We start from the raw sequence: 20,000 nt of genomic DNA, 5'->3' as shown, positions 1-20,000 counted from the left end.
ACACACACACACACACTTGCCCGGCATTAAGGTGTGGAGGGCTGGTCTGTGTATCCCAAACAGAAGATGTCAATTGAGTTTTGATAAGCTCAGTGGTGTTCTAAGGGGTCAGGAAACCCCAATCAGACAGTAGAAAGTCCTCTTGTTTATTTATTTCTATATGGTTAGTCATAGTGGTGCCCTAGGTCCCTCTCTTGTATACTGAAAACACATAGAGAACTGAATAGATAGATAGATAGATAGACAGATAGATAGATAGATAGTCTGAACAGTATAAGACATTCTGATTGGGAATTAATTGACCAACCTTTATCAATCTCTACATTCAGTACACAAGCTTCTGGGGATGAGACCTACTTTCCTATCCTGTCCTTGGCTAGGAGTTCTCTCATGTATTCCTTCGTTTCCAGGAATATTTTTGCAGTGCAAACACGCCGGTTATGATGGTGAGTCAGAGAGCAAAGCATTCTGGGTGATTTATGAGGTTCCACCGCCAAAAAACAAGTCGTCGAATCTGGAACAGCTAGTCAGCGCAGCGGAGGGGGTGGTGTGTTTGCAGATCTCCCCCTCTCCCCCTTCACCCCTCCTCTCACCCCTCCTCTCCCCCTCCCATCCCACCACATCTTCTGGTGTCTGTGTGTCTTCGCTAATGAAGAAATTGTCGTACCTGGGTGAGACATTGCTCTCAGCTGAATTCTATACCTCCTCCTCTGCCCCTTTCCTCCCTCTCTTCCTGCCCTCAACCTCTACCCGTCAGCCCTGAGCCCAACCAACCCCACCCAACGACAGTCCAGTGGTAGAAAGTGAATAGTTTCATTCCAAAATGCTATATATCCATTTTCAGAAATGTTTGTCAATGAGATTTTATTGTGTAATTAAAGAAATTCTGAAAGATATTGGTGTGTTTTAATCATGTTCAATGCCAGTCATGTATTTGTTTAAAATCTATTGCTTGATGGATTCATTTCAGAGAGACAAATAATCACGTTTTTTTCTAAATGCTGTAATCCGCCACACTCTCAGAGAAATGAGTAGTACTGATAGTTTTTACACTATTTGTTATAAAGAGCTATACAAATGATACATTTGTGGCATCTTGGTTGGAGAGCAGAGAGCGATGGAGGTGGGTGAAAGCTTAGCAGAGGAGGGGTGGAGAGAGAGGGAGAGAAGGAGAGAGAGAGAAAGATGGAGAAAGAGAGAGAAGAGAAGAGAGAGAGGGTGGAGAGAGGGAGAGAAGGAGAGAGAGAGAGGGGGGAGAGAAAGATGGAGAGAGAGAGAGAGAGAAAGAAAGAGAGACAGATAGAGGGGAAGAGAGAGAGAAAGAGAGGGGGAGAGGTAGGGAGAGTTAGAGAGAGAGGGAGAAAGAGAGACAGATGGAGAGAGAGGGGAGAGAGAGGGGATGAGAGAGAGAAATATGGAGAGCGAGAGAGAGAAAGAGAGACAGATGGAGAGAGAGGGGAGAGAGAGGGGATGAGAGAGAGAAATATGGAGAGCGAGAGAGAGAAAGAGAGAGGGGGAGAGGGATAGAGAGAGAGAGAGAGAGAGAGTGCTGAAACACTTTGAGTTAGACTGAGTAGGTCATAATGATATTGTGATATGCTGCTACTGCCGAGCAGTCAATTAGGCTTGATTGGATTTTAAATGGTTAAAGGGGAGGTGTGTGTGTGAGTGTGTGTTCCTGCGTGCATGCATTTCTGTATTTCTGTAAGTGAATGTGTGTGTGTATTTGTGTGTGTGACTGTGTGACTGTGTGCGTGCCTGAGTGTAGGCGTGTGTGTGTGTGTCCATGTGGCGAGGGAGAGAGAGAGAGAGATATGCTAATTTGGTATAGAGAAGACCTAACTCACTCTATTAAATCAATCAAAACAGGAACATTTTACATTTGGCTAGATATTCAAAAGGAAATGATCATAACAGAGAAAAATGGCCTCCTGTGTGCTACCTATATCCCCCCACTAGAATCCCCATACTTTAATGAAGACAGCTTCTCCATCCTGGAGGGGAAATCACTTATTTCCAGGCCCAAGGACACTAGTCTGTGGTGACATAAATGCCAGAACTGAACAAGAACCTGACACCCTGAGCACACAGGGGGACAAACACCTACCTGGAGGTGACAACATTCCCTCCCCCATATAGACCCCCCTAGGCACAACTACGATGGGTATGTACATAGTCAATGGTATGCTTAGATGGTACTCCCATGGTAGGTACACCTATAGCTCATCTCTTGGTAGTAGTACTGTATACTACTTCACCACTGACCTCAACCCAGAGTCTCTCAGAGCGTTCACATTCAGCCCACTGACACCCCTATCAGATCACAGCAAAATCACAGTCTACTTGATCAGAGCAATAGTCAATCATGAGGCATCAAAACCAATGGAATTGAATAATATTAAGAAATGCTATAGATGGAAGGAAAGTAGTGTGGAAAACTACCAGAAAACAATTAGGCAATAACAAATTCAATCCCTTTTAGACAACTTCCTGAACAAAACATTCCACTGTAACAGTGAATGTGTCAACTTGGCATTAGAAAATCTTAACAGTATACTTGACCTCTCAGCTTTCCTATCAAATCTAAAAATGTCAAACAGAAAACTGAAGAAAATGAACAACAATGACAAATGGCTTGATGAAGAATGCAAAACCTGAGAAAGAAATTGAGAAACCTGTCCAACCAAAAATATAGAGACCCAGAAAACAGTAGCCTTCCCTATGGTGAATCACTAAAACAATTCAGAAATACTATGGAAAAAGAATGAACAGCACGTCATAAATCAGCTCAATGTAATTGAAGAATCCAGAGACTCCAACCACTTCTGGGAAAATTGGAAAACACTAAACAAACAACAACACAAAGAGTTATCTATCCAAAACGGAGATGTATGGGTAAACCACTCCTCTATTATTTTTGGCCCTATAACAAAGAACTAACAGCAAAAACATATACATGATCAAATACAAATCTTAAAATCAACTATTAAAGACTACCAGAACACATTGGATTTTCCAATTACGTTGAATGAACTACAGGACAAAGTACAATTCCACCAACCCAAAAAGGCCTGTGGTGTTGATGGTATCAAAGTATCAAAGAAATTATCAAATTTACAGACCACAAATTCCAATTGGCTATACTAAAACTCTTTAACATCATCTTTAGCTCTCGCTTCTTCCCCAATATATGGAACCAAGGACTGATCACCCCAATCCACAAAAATTTGACCCCAATAACTACCGTGGGATATGCGTCAACAGCAACCTTGTGAAAATCCTCTGCATTATCATTAACAGCAGACTGGTACATTTCCTCAGCGAAAACAATGTACTGAGAAAATGTCAAACTGTCTTTTTAACAAATTACCGTACGACAGACATATTCACCCTGCACACATTCTAATTGACAAACAAACAAACCAAAACAAAGGCAAAGTCTTCTCATGCTTTGTTGATTTCAAAAAAGCTTTTGACTCAATTTGGCATGAAGGTCTGCTATATAACTTGATGGAAAGTGGTGTTGGGGGAAAACATACAACATTATAAAATCCATGTACACAAACAACAAGTGTGCGGTTAAAATTGGCAAAAAACACACATTTCTTTCCACTGGGCCGTGGGGTGAGACAGGGATGCAGCTTAAGCCCCACCCTCTTCAACATAATTTATATATCAACGAATTGGTGAGGGCACTAGAACAGTCTGCAGCACCCGACCTCACCCTACTAGAATCTGAAGTCAAATGTCTAAAGTTTGCTGACGATCTGGTGATTCTGTCCCCAACCAAGGAGGGCCTACAGCAACACCTAGATCTTCTGCAAAGATTCTGTCAGACCAGGGCCCTGACAGTAAATCTCAGTAAGACCAAAATAATTTCCAGTTGCCAGGACCACAAATACAAATTCCATCTAGACACCGTTGCCCTAGAGCACACAAAAAAATTATACATACCTCGGCCTAAACATCAGCGTCAAAAGTAACTTCTACAAAGCTGTGAAGGGACTGACCCAAACTTGGAGGAAAGCTCTCTACTATGTACAGACTCAGTGAGCATAGCCTTGCTATTGAGAATGGCCACTGTAGGCAGACCTGGCTCTCAAGAGAAGACAGGCTATGTGCACACTGCTGTCACGTCCTTCACTCCGGCGACTGCCAGAGTCTCCCGTCTATTCGGGAGGTCGGCGGCGAGTGTCGCCGCTCCAAAGGCGCCACTTAAGTGGGCCAAGACTATGGTGGAGTGGGGTCCACGTCACGCGCTAGAGCCGCCACCACGGACAGATGCCCACCCAGACCCTTGGCGGGGGGGTACTGTCACTTCTTGACCTGAGTTCCTTTTTTATGTCTCTGTTTTAGTTTGGTTAGGGCGTGAGTTGGGGTGGGCATTCTATGTTTTTGTTCTAGGTTTTGTATTTCTGTGTTTGGCCTGGTATGGTTCCCAATCAGAGGCAGCTGTCGATCGTTGTCTCTGATTGAGAACCATACTTAGGTAGCCTGAGGTGTGGGTAGTTGTTTTCTGTTTAGTGTGTTGTTTCACCTGACAGGACTGTTTCGTTTCTTTCATTCACTTTGTTATTTTGTTTTGTGTGTTCAGTTCTAATAAATGAACATGGACACTTACTGTACCACGCTGCATATTGGTCCGATCCTTCCTACTCCTCCTCAGACGAAGAGGAGAAACGTTACAGAACTACCCACCACAAAAGGACCAAGCAGCGTGGATGTGACTCCTGGACAGGTGAGCAGCGCTATCTGGAGAAATGGACATGGGAGGAGATACTGGAAGGCAAGGGACCCTGGGCACAGGCTGGGGAGTATCGCCGTCCACAGGAGGAACTGGAGGCAGCTAAGGCTGAGCGGAAACACTACGAGGAGTTGGCACGGCTGGCAAGGAAGCCTTAGAGGCAGCCCCAAAAATGTCTTGGGGGAGGCACACGGGGTGTGTGGCAGAGTCAGGTTGGAGACCTGAGCCAACTCCCCGTGCTTACCGTGGCGGGCTTTGTACTGGTCAGGCACTGCGTTATGCGGTGGAGCGCACGGTGTCCCCAGTAAGTGTTCTTTGCCCGGTGTGCTACATCCCAGCTCCCCGCATCTGCCGGGCTAGGGTGAGGATCCAGCCAGGGCGGATGGTGCCAACCCTGCTCTCCAGACAGCCAGTGCTTCTCCTCGGGCCAGGATATCCTGCATCGGCTCTGCGCACTGTGTCTCCAGTGTGTCTGCACTGCCCAGTGCGTCCTGTGCCTGCGCCCCGCACGTGCCGGGGTGAAATCACCATCCAGCCAGGACGGGTTATGCAGGCCCTTAGTTCGAGACGCCTCCACGGCCCGGTCTATCCTGTGCCACCTCCGAGGACCAGGCTGTGTCTCCGTCTCCTCCCTCCAGGTTCTCCCGCCTGTCCGGCGCTTCCAGAGTCTCCTTCCTGTCCGGAGCAGCCAGAGTCTCCCTCCTGTCCGTAGCTGCCAGAGCCGCCCGTCAGTCAGGAGCTGCCAGAGCCGCCCGTCAGTCAGAAACTGCCAGAGCCGCCCGTCAGTCAGGAGCTGCCAGAGTCTCCCGTCTATTCGGGGCCTGCTGCAAGGGTCCCCAGTCCGAGGTCGCCGCTCCAAAGGTGCCACTTAAGTGTGCCAAGACTATGGTGGAGTGGGGTCCACGTCCCGCACCAGAGCCGCCACCGCGGACAGATGCCCACTCAGACCCTCCCCTATGGGTTTAGGTTTTACGGCCGGAGTCCGCACCTTCGGGGGGGGGGGGGGGATACGATCACGTCCTGACCTTAGTTCCTTTTTTATGTCTCTGTTTTAGTTTGGTCAGGGCGTGAGTTGGGGTGGGCATTCTATGTTTTTGTTCTAGGTTTTGTATTTCTGTGTTTGGCCTGGTATGGTTCCCAATCAGAGGCAGCTGTTGATCGTTATCTCTGATTGAGAACCATACTTAGGTAGCCTGTTTTCCCACTATGAGGTGTGGGTAGTTGTTTTCTGTTTAGTGTGTTGTTTCACCTGACAGGACTGTTTCGTTTCTTTCATTCACTTTGTTATTTTGTTTTGTGTGTTCAGTTCTAATAAATGAACATGGACACTTACCACGCTGCATATTGGTCCGATCCTTCCTACTCCTCCTCAAACGAAGAGGAGAAACGTTACAACTGCCCACAAAATGAGGTGGAAACTGAGCTGCATTAACCTCCTGCCAAATATATAACCATATAAGAGACACATGTTTCCCTCAGATTACACAGATGCACAAAAAAATCTAAAACAAACCCACTTTTGATCAACTCCCATATCTACTGGGTGAAATACCACAGTGTGCCATCACAGCAGCAAGATTTGTGACTTGTTGCCACAGGAAAAGGGCAACCAGTGAAGAACAAACACCATTGTAAATACAACCCAAATTTACGTTGATTTATTTTCCCTTTTGTACTTTAACTATTTTCACATAATATGACATTTGAAGTGTTTTTGTTATTTTGGAAATTGAATGTAAATTTGTATTGTTTATTTCACTTTTGTTTGTTATCACTTGTCACTTGTCACTTGCTATTCCGTTGTTAACATATGTTTCCCATGCCAATAAAGCCTTTTTAATTGAAATTGAATTCAGAGAGAGAGAGAGAGAGAGAGAGAGAGAGAGAGAGAGAGAGAGAGAGAGAGAGAGAGATGCCCTAGAATACACGAAGATGTCAAAACAGAAGGTGCCCCATTGACACACGCTCGCACGCACAGAGACTCTCTCTCACACACACACACGCACGCACAGAGACTCTCTCACACACACACACACGCATGCACAGAGACTCTCTCACACACACACACACACACACACGCACACACAGAGACTCTCTCACACACACACACGCGCACGCACAGAGACTCTCTCACACACACACACGCACGCACGCACAGAGACTCTCTCTCACACACACACACGCACGCACAGAGACTCTCTCACACACACACGCTTTCACGCACAGAGACTCTCTCACACACACACGCTCGCACGCACAGAGACTCTCTCACACACACACACACACGCACGCACAGAGACTCTCTCACACACACACGCGCACGCACAGAGACTCTCTCACACACACACGCTCGCATGCACAGAGACTCTCTCACACACACACACACACACACACGCACACACAGAGACTCTCTCACACACACGCTCGCATGCACAGAGACTCTCTCACACACACACACACACACACGCACACACAGAGACTCTCTCACACACACGCTCGCACGCACAGAGACTCTCTCACACACACGCTCGCATGCACAGAGACTCTCTCACACACACACACACACACACACACACGCACACACAGAGACTCTCTCACACACACGCTCGCACGCACAGAGACTCTCTCACACACACGCTCGCATGCACAGAGACTCTCTCACACACACACACACACACACGCACACACAGAGACTCTCTCACACACACGCTCGCATGCACAGAGACTCTCACACACACACACACACACACACGCACACACAGAGACTCTCTCACACACACGCTCGCATGCACAGAGACTCTCACACACACACACACACACACACACACACACACACAGAGACTCTCTCACACACACACTTATTTGTATTTTTTATAATTCAATAAAGTAACATGAGATATTTATGTAAAACCTTTACATTTGACATTTTAGTAACTTAGCATATGCTCTTATCCAGGGGGACTTACAGAAAGTGCATTCATCTTAAAATAGCTTGGTGAGGCAACTACGTATTACAGTCAAATATACAAGGTACGAACATCCCATTCCAGCTAAACAATGGATATATAGCGCTTAGCAACAACAATCAAAAATCTATGAATAAAAAAATCTGGGAACAGTAATATTTTACACACACATGATGGTACCCATAAGCATTCATTTCTGATGAAAAAAACACAACTCTGAAAAATGTGTGGATATAACATTTAGGAAAGAAAGTCTTGAAGATACGCAGGCAGCTAATTCTGGAACAGAGAGCCTCTGGTCAATAGAAGGTGGGCCTTCTACTGTCATACTGTGAAATCTGGTCATCTACCACGCTAGTGAACAGTTTAGCTACCTCACTCGTGAAACAGCACCGGCTCAGGCACAACAAAAACCTGCATCCTTTGGAGGAATATAACAGAAAATGTCTGTAGCCACTTGGTTGGAATCACAGATGTTGGGTTATTCTGTGGAGAACCATTTGTTTTTTTGGGGGGGGGACAAATCATCACACAAATCAGCCTCAGAAATTCTACTCCCACTTTCTGATATAATCAGAAAGGAACCGTTTCAAGGTGAATCGGATGTTGTCTGAAAGCTTTTATAATACATATGTGTCAGTTTCACACATCAAGAAGAGTTGCTAGCTAGCACAAGCTAATGTATGTCTCCACAAGTCATCACTAAGATGGTGACACACTCTCACCATCCTGACAGGGCCTGTCAACTTAGCTGTGGATAGTTTCACCAAGTAGAACAGACTTGTAAACAAACTGGTCTGCCCCTGTTGAAATAACATCTAGCAGAGGTGAAACGCGTCCGATGCTACGGCCTGTGTGAGAAAGACCCTTTCTCCACCCATTGATAACAGCATGTGGGTGAATTACATGTTGGTAAAAACATGTACTATCATGTTGATAATTGTAAACTATGATGGTACTACTAGGTTGCTGAGGAGAGTACAACGAACATGTGAGGCATAAAAACCAATGTCCGCCGCGCTTCTTTCCACTTTCTAAGTTCTTACAGGGGTATCAATACCAGTACTTCTCTGTGATGCCCTGAAAATGGTTCTGTGTATACCGAAGTCTTGCAAACACTTCGACATAGGACAAATAACATGTTTTCGTTTTATTCAACTATAAGGTTTACTGTGGACTGGCTGGCATTTGATAATTAGTTTTATTGGAAAAACCCACAGCTGCCCACTCTGTTTCAAGGTTTGGTGACATTTTCATTGAATTCTCCCTGTCCAAACCCAAACGGCCCCCTCCGCCTCTCTTTGTTTACTACTGACTCACTGCCCAGGCCTGGAGGAACCCAGGAGGAACACATCTGTACAAACCAGGAAGAGATGAAGGGTTTAAATAGGAAGGGTCCATCTTAGAGGTGGACTACATCAGAGCAATGTTGTGTGTACAACAGCTGAAGTAAACAAGGGGTTACTGTGGCACAGATGCTTAGATGTATTTGCTGCGTCAGTAACGTAGACTCACTCAGAATCTGATAGGCATACGAGGGGCTTGTTCAAAGGATATTATGTGTATATTCTGTTGTCATCCTTATAAAGCTGATTTCTAGATAATTCCCATGTATATCCAGTTTCTAGGCATCCATTCAATTACAATATGAATGGAAGTTACATGATTTTTAGATCAACAATCCCATTGATGATTGCTTGCTCACCAGTGTCCTCATGCGATGCTTGGATGCCCACTTCTGGTAGGATGGAGGTGCCCAGTTGCCCTCCTTCCATTCAGACAAATCTCTTTCCTTTCACCCTGCCTGCCAACTGTGTCAAGTCATGAATATTAACAGTGTGAATCAAATGAAAACAAGGCTTGTGAATGAATCAAATAATGCAACACTACTACTCAAGGATTACGACAGGATATTTTATTCATGAGTCTGTAAACTCTCAAAGGTTCAGCGGCAAAAAGACGAGTGCTCTCAAACACAGTCAGAGAATCCTATAGATAGATTCCCAGAAATGAGGTTTTCTTATGGTTTCTTACCAAAGACTTCAGATGGCTCTGTGTTGTTTTGAACGTGATAATACGCAATCAAAGCAGAGATTTGAATTCAAATGTAGGCTACATTTCAGAGGCAGACGTTTTAGCTTCATGGAGTTTTGTTGGTACCATGTGACCTTGCATCATATCGGACCGGTAGAGGGATTGTCATTGTTAAAATGTTGTAAATATTGGAAACATTGAACTGTTGAGCCTTTGATAATAAAATGCTTTATCTTATAAAGTTGTATCCATTAATGCACGTGAGAAAGTTTATTGATTTATTTTACCCCTGGGAGAACAGTGAGTGAGGGAGGGAGGGAGGGAGGGAGGGAGGGAGGGAGGGAGGAAGGAAGGAAGGAAGGGAGGGGGGGATGTGTTGCACATTACAGCCAATTATCTTCTCTGGTTCTAAGAGCGTAGAATTGAAAAGCCAATTCCGAGCTCAGAATGCCATGAGTTTGTTCTCTCTCATTCATGTAAAGAATCCTCATCTCTCTTTTTCACTCTAATTTTTTCCACCCCCCTCTCAGATCCACTCTTCTATTTCGTCTTCAAACTTCAGTCCCTCGTTGGCCCTTGAGTTAGCTGGGTTGGAGGCCCTCTTCTGGGTGCTGATGAAATTACCCCTACCACCACCCTAAAGCCGAGCATCAATCATGAAAAAAGAGGAGAAAAGCCCAGTGTGAGAGATGCTAGATTGGAGTGGTAGCTGTGTACTCCTCCTGCATGGTAAAGCAGGTGGCTCTGAATCCATTCTATGAGTGGTGGGTCTGTGAAGTGAAGGGGTAGACTTACTTTTCCAAACTCATGGGTCATTACACACAGCCACTGTAGGAAGAGAAGAGGGACTTCAGCCCATGCGAACATGTGAAACCTGTACAGTCTGGTCCTGGATCTGTGTGTTTACCATTTGTTAGACAGTAAGTGATGGATGTTAACATAGCAAAATAGTTAGTTTAAGACCTAGCAAAATGAAAGAACGGCAGCCCACTGGGAGGTAAGGGCGATCAACATCACAGCATCTTCCCTCTGTTTCTCCTAAAGGTTACACTCAACATGACCACACATATCAAGACAGGAACTCGTCAGTAGAGTCTTCTAATGCACGTTATTGTGAATGACAGGGGTAGCAGTGCGAGAGTTCAAACCTCTCTGAGAGACATAAATATTCATATTTTGTCTGTCTGACATACTCACTCAAACAGACACACACACAAACACGCTCGCATGCACGAACGCACAAAAGCATCCACGCACACATAACAGATCAGTTTGAGTTTGAAGATAAAATAAGGAAAAGTGTGTCTTTGCCTTCCCTTTGTCAGAAGTCCATTGAAACAGCATGCCCCCTGCTTGCCTGGCTGTAGTGACTGGTTGTTTAATGAGTCTCTCTCTCTCTCTCTCTCTCTCTCGCTCTCGCTCTTTCTTGCTCTTTCTCTCTCGCTCTCTCTCTTTCCCTTTCTCTCTCTCGCTCTCTCTCTCTCTCTCTCTGTCTGCCTTCTCTCTCTCTCTCTCTCGCTCTCTCTCTCTGTCTACCTTGTATAGCTCTCTCTCTCCTCTCTCTCTCTCTCTCTCTCTCTCTGTCTCTCTCTCTCTCTCTCTCTTTCTCTCTCCTCACTCTGTCTCGCTCTCGCTCTCTCTCTTTACCTTGTCTAGCTCTATCTCTTCTCTCTGTCTCTCTCTCTCTCTCTCTGTCTGCCATCTCTCTCTCTCTCCTCTCTGTCCCTGTCTCTCTCTGTGTCTGCCTTCTCCCTCTTTATCTACCTTTCTCACTTTCTCTTTCTATTTCTCTCTCTCCAACTCTCTCTTGTTTATTTTAGTCCTGGTCTGGAATAGGGAATGAGGCTGATTACCCTTCCAAGATTGACAATTTTATGCTGCCGAATTAAAAAAGAAGCCTCTGAATTAGTGAGATAATTGTGGCAGACTCTTCTAATGGGCTGTCAGTGATTACCACCTTGCTCAGCCAATCAGCTGTCAGACATACAAAGAGGGGGGAGAGGAAGGGTGGGAGAAGGGGAGTGAGGAGTGATGCGTGCTGAAATGAAATGTCAATCATATTAATCTAAATTAGTAAATTAGCGTGAGTAGCTCATTGTCAGAACTGATAAATATGGATGCGTCACCAGCAACCTGGAAACTACGACACAGTGTTGAAGGATAGATGGAGACACTTAGATCAGGGAGCAATAATGACAGACAGACACATAGATAGAAAGAGGGGGAGGAGGAAAGGAGTTGAGAGATGGAGATAAATTGCATGTGAGTATAGGGGATGGTGACATGAGACAGCCATGAACAATGAAATAATCCATTCCATTCAGTCCAAGAGTTGCATTGGCCATGGCTGTTGCTGTCCCCTTCACTCTGCTATATTGGTCAGTTCGCTGGTGAGAGGTTTTTGAAGTGAATGATTGTGACACCAAGTGAAGTGTCATTTTATGTCATGAATATGCAGCAGACAGTATAAGAGATACGTTGGGGTCGTTCTTGAATTGAGGTGAAAAACACTTTAAAATGACAAATAGTTACACATCATACATGCTTTGTTTATATTGAACTCTTTACCAATGATAAAACATAGTGTAAGTCCTTTATACTGCAAAACCTTATGTTTATGAATTGCTTTAAGTACTTAAGGTAGGTCAACTCTCGCTCTTAAGGTAGGTCCCAGTAGTGATGTGTAGAGTTGTAGTGACATGTTTTGGAGATTTTGTGATATCTATCAATTATTTTGAATATTAGAAAGTGAACAAAATGATTTAATATCATATATTGTATATTCAATAAATAAAGTTGATCAAAATACATTTTTTTTCTAGTATGTCTGTCTGCTCAGTTTATGTAATCGGTGTTACTGCCTTGCAAATCACTCATTACAAAGATATACAAGGACCTTGAGCATTCCCTTCAGTGGCAAACCGTTATCGGGGGAGCTGTCTACATTAAAGAACATTATTAGCTAATGGCACCTTGTTCGCATGTCATACATTTTAGGATTCCATTGATAATTTGGTGTGTCTATGGCTGCGTTTATAGAGGCAGCCCAATTCTGAAAATGTACCTGAATGGACCATTCAGATCAGCTCTTTTGCCAATAATTGGGAAAAAGATCAGAATTGAGCTGCCTGTGTAAATGCAGTCTAAATGCAAAGTGTCACTTGGTGTTACTCTATTTAAATGAAGGGAAATAACATTGTGAGACAAATATTCAATCATATCACTTAAGTAAATGATTGAAGCAGCCGTGGCCTTTAAGAAATTCCTCAATAACCAAAAATGTCTCATTGGTGTTACCATCATTGATGTTAATACTCCTACTGGTACAAATGAAAAGAGTTGCCCACTCCATATATAAACTTCCAGTAATTTATTGGGTGTGCGACTCTCTTTATTTTTATAGTTTATAGTTTATTCGCCGTTAGTCAGCACCTCTACACAAAATAATCGTTCTGGGTGTGTGCCAGGTCATGTTTTTTTATAATACTCCTACTCTTGGCACAATGTTATCATAAAGGTACAAATGATTTAGTCATTAAGCTACCATATTAGTTGATTTAGTACCCAAAAACATTTAAATAAAAAAGGATCGCAAATGCCACCGTCATTCAAGAACGACCCATTGAAAACACTGAACAGGGTCAAATGTGTGTCTCTCTCTCTAACACATGCACGTACATACACACACACACACACACACACAGTCTTGTGCAACTAACCTTGTGAGGATACACAATTTAGTCCTATTTTTCCTAACACCTAACCTGTACCCTTACCCTAACCTTAACCCTAAACCCCCTAGAAATAGCATTTGACCTTGTGGGGACCAGCAAAATGTCCCCAATCTTTCCTAACCCCTAATCCTAATCCTAATCCTAAACCTAACCCTAACCCGTGCCTGTACCCTTACCCTAACTTTAAGCCTAACCCTAACCATAATCCAAAAACCTTAACCCTAAACCTAACCCTAGCTAATAACCCTAACCCTAAAACTAACCCTAGTTCCTAACCCTAACCCTAATTCCAACCCTAGCACTAATTCTAACCGTAACCCTAAACCCTCTATGAATAGCAATTAAACTTGTAGGGACCAACAAAATGACCCCAATTGGTAAAATGTTTGTTTGTTTACTGTTCTTGTGGTCCCCACAAGTATAGTTAAACACACACACACACACACACACACACACACACACACACACACACACACACATACACACACACAAACAGTCCTCCCCTTTCACAGCATTTCCCCCGGCCATGCGGAAGCAGGTTTTAAATCAAGGCAGAATTCCCATAGCTGGAACATTCATTTGTCTGCCAGCCTGTTAGGAGGAAGCATAAAGAGAGGGATCGTGTGTCGGTAAATCATGTGACGTGGCTTTATTTATGCCCACAGCAATGAGTTTAACAAGAAGAGCAGTCCTTCAGGCAATATTCCTAAGTGGCACTTGGGCCCTGCCTCCCCCCCCACACACACACACATACACACACACACACACAACACATAAAATGAATTGTTTGTTTGCATGATGTTGGTATCTTATACCTTTTAAAAAATAAAAAATAATAATAAATAATCAAGAACCTCAGATGTTTTTATGTGGCCATTTTCTGTGAAGCAATGCAGCTTGTGGAATGGATGTATTGCCAAACTTGTGCTACATACTTTTTGTCACTAGATGGGAGTCCTGGGTTGCTGTTCTGTTTCAAAGGGCCTGATTCTGTGCCCCACACTCTTCCCCTTCACAGATTAAATTACTGTGAATAAAAGGGAGAAGTTAGTTAGATCCATTATGGACCAGCATCATTGCTCTGCTTAGCTGCATAGACCGATGCACACTCCTGTATTACTGTCGAAGCTTTCCTCAGATTAAGAATTAAGAATAGACTGGTGGTTATTCATTCAAATGAGCCTGCAATATAGCAACACTAAAAATAGCAGCTGCCCCCTTCCTATACACTCCCAACCCCCACCTCACAGATGTGTCCTTTCTTTCTTTCGTTCTTTTGTTCTTTTCTTGTTCAAATCCATTTCCGTCAAAGAGATAATGCTATTATGAAAATGTTCTAGAACAAAAAGGGGAACAACATCCAACATATCTGCTACCTCCCCGTTTTAATATCCAGAAGTGTGTCAAAAAAATATTACCTCACAGTTCATTCTCCACAATAATACTGTATATGGGCTTTATTCAAAGTGTATTCTTGGATTGATTAATCGAGCATAACCGTGATTCTGAAATACATCACATTACCATAACCCTCATTACCATAATCTGCATAGTGAAAGTGAATTTGTCTTTTTACACTAATGCGACCTGCATCAACAATTTTAAAAAGACAACGAAAGAGGATCTGTGCTGTGTACATGTTCTCAGTCTATGAAATAAAGCACACATCATCATGATGACACTGCACCACAGTCTATCACCACAGCCACAATGGCATTGGGATTAGCTAGTGTCAGAGTCTTGTTACATGGACTCAGACTGATGGAGTCATAGTCACAGCGGAGTTACAGTAAATGTGATCATCGGTGCCTATGAGAACTGGGTGAGAGGGACATGTGTGACCGTAGCAGAGACCAAAAGAGCGGCGCAATTATTCAAACCGCATCTCATAGCAACTTTGATAATTCTACCTACATGTACATATTACCCCAATTACCCCGACTAACCCGTGCCCCCGCACATTGACTCTGTACCGGTACCGTCTTTATATAGCGTCGCTATTGTTATTTTACTGCTGCTAATTATTTGTTACTTGTATTTCTTATTTTGGTATTCTTCTTAAAACTGCATGGTCGGTTAAGGGCTTGTAAGTAAGCATTTCACTGTAAGGTCGACACCTGTTGTATTCAGCGCATGTGACAAATACAATTTTATTTGATTTATATCTAATGTGCTAATGAAAAGCAATGATTTAATGTGCGCAGGAAATGGATTGTAAAGCATGGGGTTGTGCATGGGTTGTGAACGTTTGAACACAATGGGATCCAAGTTTGCTGTCTATATCCTCCATACAATAGTACTCATTACTGTAAGTAATCTGCTGATTAAATGTATGCAAACGTACAAAGCATAGGTTAGGAAGGTGGTTGTCAGTGAGACCACAGAGTGAGAAACAAAGTTTCCTCCATACAAAAGCCCTGTGGTGGGGTCGCGATGCTGACCCCTCATCCATTCCTCTGAAAAGGCATTATGTCCCAACTCAACGCCAGCCACCACCGTGGATCGGGAGCTAAACCAGTCTGTGTCTAATACGCAGAAAGACCGGAGAGGCTAGGTCAGGAAATGTTGTGTGGTGCATAGTCACAGCCCTCTGCCCTCCTCCTCCCAGGGGTTAAGGGTCAGCTGTCAGCAGGCGTGTGTGTGTTCACCTGGATAGTCTAGCACTGCAGTATCGTCAACCCCGGACTCCCTCCCTCCCTCACTCAAACCATGCTCTTTGTACGTAGGACTGCTTTGCCTACGTTGCTGTTACCAGAAGAAAATCCTTAGAATCACACAGAAATGTCTGAGTCCTGTTTAAAAAAAATATTAACATGTTGTAACATTAACATGTTGTAATATTGCAAACGTCAATAAAGAAATTGTTTTTGTTGATTCAGTTAATCAGTTCGATTATGCTGTAATATTTCCTAAAGATGAAGTCTTTAAGGTTTTTGTTATTTGTCTATAACCCAGGAAACTCAATCTCCTTCCAAATAATCTTGGCCCAGGCTAGATTTATGAATAGGAAGTTTATAGGAGGGAATAAGGAAATGTACAGTATATCACAGCCTATAGATAAAGGGATTATTCCACTTTGACCTGGTTTACTGTATGGGAATACAAACACGGCCTGTGTCCTGTTTTTGCAGTGTGACACTGTGTGTCCCATTTCAATTAGGCCATAACAGACTGCTAAACTGCTTTCATCATTTTATATGCTCTCAGTGCAGGCTATAAGAAGGAAATATGTACAACCATACAGTATGGACAACATACAACAACAAAAAACATTGTTTAATACTTATAGCTGAAGAAAAATAACAAAATTGCTATTGATTATTTATTTATTTTATCACCAGAGAGGTCAGGGGCACCATCCACGTTGTGGAGTTTTTACCCTGAGACATCAATCTACAGCTGAATTCCAGGATGATGTGAAATTAATTCAGTTTTACCGGCCCACGGAACAGATGGCTATTTCATTCAGGACTCAGGCTAGTTTTGTTGCCTGGCAATCTCTCCCCAAACCAAATCAGAGACCATAAAGTGTCACTTATGGCCAGTGGAATCTGGTTTTCCACACTAGTCCGGCTGTGAAAATGTCAGGCATCCCTCACAAACCAAGGAGCCTCGGCTCTATTCGCCTCCCAGACACAAACCTCTACGCAAAACAGAAGCTGACTCAAAATGAATTGACGGGTTATATATGATATTAAGCTAAGGGAGTGGGAGGGAAGTCCCCTTTAAAGATATTGGAAATTAAGAATATGAAAGAGGGGAGAGAATTTGCCTTACAATCACTGTTTTGAATGAATAGCTCTGCGTACTGGGCCTACATACAAAATAACAGACAGTCATATATGTGTAAAATAGATATTTCCCTCATTTCAATAAATAATATGGGGAAATATGTTTTGGAAATATTATAAACAGTATTTCCTCAATGTGCAGTAAAAAACACTAAATTGCTGGGAGAATAACATATTTTATTCCCAGACAATCTTTGTGCATGTATGTATATTTTTCAATTAATGTACCAATTCAATATTTTTGTTGATAAACTATCTTTCCCAAAATTGCCTTCTATATTTTCTACCCGAGCCTTTCCACTTTTCGTTACCCTTATCTTCTCTTTCTTTTCTCCCTTTCACCCTCTCTCTCCTCTTCTCTTCTAAGGCGGGAGTTACAGGAACAGCAGCAGGCAGGCAGGCCCCATCACCGGCGGAGCAACACAGGAATGCATTGTATGTGTTAGAAAGGCAGGACAGTCAGGCAAAATAGTCCATAAGTTAACTAAAATCGTCATTTAGTAGATTTTAACCACGATACACACACCCCTGTAAAATCTTGAGTGAAATCCTATTTTCCAGCACCATTTTCCAAGGTGAAATGGCCGGGTATTTTGTTGTTTTCCGGCAAAAAAACACAGTCACACACACACACGCACACACATACACACACACGCACAAGTGAGCCGCGGAGGAATCCTTAAACTTGGCAGTGCGTGCTTCGCCGCTGAAAGCGCACACAGTAAATTGAAGCTAGAATCGCTTCGAAAACCCGGAGTGGGGTTTGATTTTAATCTAACCCAAAAACCCTTTAAAAAGTATGCAAACAAAACTCCAGCGTCACATGTCTTCGGTTTAAATAGTGTCTCAATGTGAGAATTTAAATATATATTTTTCTATTCCCACATTTTAACTGTTAATAAATGCCATATTTGTGTTCATTGAGGGCAGGGCTGGTGTTCTGTACTCCAGACTAGAGCTGATATTTTACCTCATGGAAACAACGCCGGGGAAAGCCTGCCTGCAACACACAGTCGTGAGGTAAAGATACATGTTTAAGTATCAATCTTTATATTTTGCTATAGTAAAGTCAACTGTATTATTTTGTCCATATGCATTCTTATCAAATATTCCAGTCACATGGTAGGCAACATTAATACTGGGATAGAATAGAATACCATATTTTTTTCCAGAGGGAATTTATGTATTACACCAGAAGGGAAAAAAATAAATACAAATGGATTAGTTAATTTGGGTGATCTCCGCCAGATCTCAATCTTCTAATATAGGCTATACAAGCTTGATGGCCAGAACTCCCTGACCATAGATTCTCTATATAGCCAACGATCTATCAGAAAAACAAGACTATATACTCTCTATGATCCATCTGAACCAGCCTGACCCTAAGTCTATCCACGCCAACTTTCTCCACTGTCTGCCCTCTGGCCCGGGAATGCGTCCACTGGCCGGGATTCTTCCCTCAAACAACACTCAAGTATTTGGAATGGGTGACAAAACCAACACACCTCCCTATTGGTCTATTGGTTATCCCTTGCTCCTCTGGCTCCTCTGTTCTCCTCTGTCTGATGCCTCTGTCTGTCCCCATCTGTTTGTCCTCCTCTGTGCGCCGAGCATCAGAGGGGCTGTTGGACAGAGATACAGGCAGCCAGGCTGCAGCACATGTGAGAAAAGAAAAGACAGACCGATTTCAAGGAATGAGGCGGCCTCAGCCAGGACTTTAATCAAACATTGGGGTGCCACTGTGTTCGATGTCAATGTGACACCATTTCAAAGAGATGACATATTAGGGAACACAATAGGGAAAATCACCTCCTGTTGGGTGTTGGGAGTCTCTAAACAAAATTGCCTTTGCCCATGTCTCTGAAAGAGGCTGACAGCAGGGAGGTACATTTAGTTGACATGCAACCAAAATATTTTTGGGGAGGACTTCAAAGAAAATGATTCTCTATCATCACAGACAGGGTCTCTCTTGCTCTCTCTCTCTCGCGCGCTCTCTTTCTCTCACTATCTCTCTTTCTCATCCAGAAAGCTGATCTTAGTCTTTTTACCTCAGAAAATCATTGTGAAAAAGCAGAGCAAGGAGGAGGATTTCATGCAAAATAAACATAGTGGTTCAATTTCAGTCAGTGCCGGTGTAAACGTCAGTAATGGTCACATTTGGAGAGTGGGAAGAACAGCCTTGGAATTATAATGTAGACGAATTGTATCTCTGAATGTTTTCCTGTATCTCTCGATGACATTCATTGGATGATCTGGAGGAAAGGTCAGCTCAGCATTCTGCACTGGGCCTTGCTGTTATGTTTATTTAGACTGTATTGATATCACTCTGCGACTGGATGGCCCCTCCCGTCGGAAACCCCATGCTACTGTCTAGAGAAAACCCTAACCCATTCCCCATATTGCATTTACCCATGAACCTTAGGGGCTAGGGGTTAGGGTGCAGGGCTAGTTTTGGGACACAGGCCCCTCAGTCAGTCCCCTGTTTGATTGTCACGTTTGTCTGGTTGACACAGAGAGCGTGCTGCCGTGGCGACAGGGATGGGGCTGGGGTTTACCCCTCCCTGTAGCGCCCAGCTGTCGATGGTTACATAATAGCAGGGCCTTGTCGGTCTGCCGGATGGCTTTGTCCCCCTGTCACTGAGGGTGATTGTGGCTGAGATTAAGCTGCGGGCGAGGAGCTGCTGCTGAGAGTTCCCTACCTGATCTCCAGCAGAGAAAACAAGCCAAACAG

At 43.6% G+C, this 20,000-nt stretch overlaps 1 protein-coding gene across 1 annotated transcript in view; it reads left to right on the top strand.

Moving 5' to 3' along the window:
• Positions 1-18,155: 18,155 nt before the first annotated feature.
• The window catches only part of LOC110488185 (AT-rich interactive domain-containing protein 1A), a 67,781-nt gene continuing 65,936 nt past the window's right edge, over positions 18,156-20,000 (top strand). Inside the window, exon 1 of the mRNA XM_036971647.1 lies at positions 18,156-18,289. The gene's annotated coding sequence lies outside the window, so the exon portion shown is untranslated. The remainder of the gene's footprint in view (positions 18,290-20,000) is intronic.

Source organism: Oncorhynchus mykiss, chromosome 32 (assembly GCF_013265735.2).
Source record: "Oncorhynchus mykiss isolate Arlee chromosome 32, USDA_OmykA_1.1, whole genome shotgun sequence".
Classification (NCBI taxonomy): Eukaryota; Metazoa; Chordata; class Actinopteri; order Salmoniformes; family Salmonidae; genus Oncorhynchus; species Oncorhynchus mykiss.
The sequence above is the reverse complement of the archived record's forward strand: the minus strand, read 5'-3'. Positions and strand labels throughout refer to the sequence as shown.